The sequence below is a fragment of the Chinchilla lanigera genome, unplaced genomic scaffold (assembly GCF_000276665.1).
Source record: "Chinchilla lanigera isolate Chin_1 unplaced genomic scaffold, ChiLan1.0 scaffold00063, whole genome shotgun sequence".
Taxonomy (NCBI): Eukaryota; Metazoa; Chordata; class Mammalia; order Rodentia; family Chinchillidae; genus Chinchilla; species Chinchilla lanigera.
This window is the reverse complement of record NW_004955464.1, coordinates 1,038,712-1,042,177: the sequence shown is the minus strand read 5'-3', so window position 1 is coordinate 1,042,177 and position 3,466 is coordinate 1,038,712.

Sequence of the window (3,466 nt, the reverse complement as noted above, 5' to 3'; positions counted from 1 at the left end):
CAAAAACGCCTGCCTGGCAAGCGCAAGGTCGTGAGTTCGGTTCCCGGTACCGGAGAAAAACCAAAAAAAAAAAAAAAAAAAAAAAAAAAAGAATTCTCTTCTCATTTACGTGCCTGTCCCCTAGACCGTGAGTATGCTGAGGGCGGGGAATCTGCTCAATTATCTGTGGTCTCAGTGCTTAGCACCAATGTGGCACTGAGTTATTTCAGAAAATGTGGAGCTATGAAAATGTGAAGTAGCAGAGAGGGAGGCCAGAAAGAAGAAACGAATTAAGTGATTCCACAATTGCTTGCTGAGGTCCTGAGCAGGCTCTGTTGGACAGTGAATAACAGGCTACACACAATGCAGGTGTGTGCATGTGTGTGTGTGTGTGTGTGTGTGTGTGTGTGTGTGTGTGTAGGAATTGGCGGTGAGTGTCTAGAGTAGACAAATCAGAGAATGTCCATCTTGACCAGCTTCTTAAACTGAACTATTTGGATTTTAGAGCCAAGACAATAAAATGTTTAAATGCCCAACTGAACCGGTGGGTGGTGGTTAGAGGAACTCTTCAAACAGTTTTTGAAAGCAGGTGATTTTTGCAATGGAGCTTGTAGGCATATGGTATTTGGATGATATAATTTCTTTAATTGAAAGTGTTATCTTAATCAGAGAGTTTTGCAAAACCCCCAAACAAAGACATCTGTTGCTGTTTTTGTTCTTTTCCCCAGCAAACAATCTGGTGGTGAAAAATAGGAACGACTAGATGGAACACCAGGGAAAAACTGTGGGTTTGAAAAACAAGCCCCTACCTCTTTAAGAGGGGGACAGCCAATCAAGGTGCAAAGTAAGCAAGCTGTGTCTGAACAGAGGGTTCTGCGAGCTCTCAGGTCATTATAACTCCACTTTTATATCCATAATTATTAACACAGCCAGCGGGACGAGCTTGTGGAAAATTCAGTGCGTGCCTGTTGTCCATGGTCTTTATTTGTTGTTAGCTCCGTGCTGCTCGTGCCTTGGCTAAACTTGAGGCCAGATCTCCCATCCACCTGCTTCCCGGACAACTCCTGATGTCTCCCAGGCCCCTCCAACTCATGTGGTTGATACTGTTCTTGTCAGCCCCCTGGAGCCTGCGTCTTCTCCTGAACTCTTCAGTTTGGGGGCCGTGTCCTTCACCCACACTCCCTCTGCATCCCTCTCCCAGAGTACTGCAATGCCTCTTTCTTTCTCTGGGTCTCAGTTCAACCTCCACCCTCACTGATGCAGGAAGCATAATTCACTTTATATGTTCAAAGAAGGAGACCTTAATAGAGGGACTCCACAGGGAGACGAGGGCGGTGTTCGTGGTTCATGGAGTGACAAGGATGTCGAGGTGCCCGGAGAATAGCAATAGCTGGGGGCTGCTGTCAGCTCCAGGACTGAAGGGACAAAGGAGAGAAATAGAGCTGGTGCAGTCTGTGGGAGCTGGGAGCACGGAGGAAGGGCTGCCCCAGACAGGGGTGTGGAAGCAGAGAGGGAGCAGGTGTGAAGTCTCGAGATGGCCCCTCTGTCTACCTTTTCCCTGCTCCTGCTGCCCATGGGTGACCCAGAAGGCCAGCTCAAGGGATCCCAGAAGATGCAGTCTGCAAGAGTCAGCCTGCTGGGGACCAGAGCAGGGCAGAACAGGGCTGAGCATGGATCTAGGGTCATGGAAAGAAAAGACAGTGAATAATCAGCCTCTCCCCTCTTATTCAACCTACACTCTGCTAAGCATGCACCAGTTCTAAAACACTGATGACGTCTCTCCTCATTCTGAACAGCTCTAAAGACTCTCCATTTTATCAGGATAAATCAGAGCTCCTTATGTTGGGGTTCGGCCTCCTGTTGACCCCTGCTGACCTCTAGCTCTATCTCCCACAACTGCTGGTTCTTACATAACACCCCAATTCTCCTGCACTGCTTCCAGACCTCTGAACATGCCGTACTCTTCCAAGTCGCCGGAGCTCAGTGAACTTCCCTTTCTTTCCCCGGAATCCCTCCCCTTCCCGTCCAACTCTTCTCAACACTGTCTGACCAGCGCCAAGTGCAAGTCTTCCTTCAGGACCTACTTCGATGTTATGTTCTTTGGAAAACCGTCTCGAGCCTCTTTGTCCTTAGACCTGAATTAATCACCCCACCTCTGAACAATCTCCATTTTGTACATTTCTATTTTCCCACCATTGACGTGCTTTGTGATTTGCTGGGGGTTTGAGGGGAAATTTACTCTGTACATTTGAGATTTATAACATGATATTATGAGACACATATGACAGTGTTTACTATCATGGAGTGGATTACCATTTAATAGGTACTTCTTTTGACAAGAGCAATTAGAATGTACTCACTTAACAAAAATACCTAACCTGATACTTCAATCCTCATGTGCACACAACAGCGCCTGTGTTCACCCAATATATCTGCTATTTTGTATCCTGTGACCAACTTCTCCCCATTTCCTCTGACCCTCCCCCACCAGTGGCAACCACTCTTTCCTTCTCTATTTCTATCTGTTTGAGCTCTTTTAAAATATCCTACATAAAAGTAGAATCCTGATGTAATGCTTTTTCTTTTGCTGTCTGCTTTATTTTACTTAGTATAATGTCCTGCAGGTCTCCCGTGTTGTAGCACCTGGCAGGCTCTCCTTTTTGAGGCTAAATGATATTCCACTGTGTAGACACACACTGCCTTTTATAAAATGTTTTTGCATTGACAGACATTTAAGTTGTTTCCGTATCTTGGCTATACTGAGTGTGCACAATCCACAGGGGAGCGCAGATGCCTTTACCCCCTATGGGTATGTATCCAGAAGAAGAGTTATTGGGTGATATGGTAGTCTTATTTTGAATATTTTAGGAACCTCCATATGGTTTTCTATAATGATTGCTGCAACCTACATTCCCATCAGCCGTGTACAGGGTTCCCTTTGTCGATCCCTCACCAACATGTATCTCTTGTCTTTTTTGCTAACAGCTTACAGTGTGAGGTGACATCTGGAGTGGCTTACGTAAACTTCTTTTCATGTTTAGACCAATGTCTGTTCAGGTCCTTTGTCCATTTCTAATCATGGCTGTTTGCTTTTCTGTTACTGAACTGAGCTGCCTTTGAACATGCCTGTGTCTTCCAGCCAGCCTGGCAGCTCCCTAAAGTATAGACTGTACCCTATTCATCTTGATCTTCCAGTTGGTTGTCATAAAGCCCGGAGTATTAAAGTCTGTTCTGTAGACATTTAAGTAAGCAAGAAAAGGACAGAAAGAAGGAGGAAAAGAGAAGAAAGGATGAAGGAAGGAAGGAAAGGAGTGAGGGCAGGAGGACAGAAGGGAAAAAGAGAGGAAAGAAAGGAGGGAAGAAGGAAATGATTCCAACTGTTCAAAGCATTTTTCAATACTTTACCACCTCTGATGTTCCCAGCATCCTAAGTGTTGGGGTGCAGATGGTCACCTAGGAAAAGGACACCAAATCTCAGAGAAGAGAG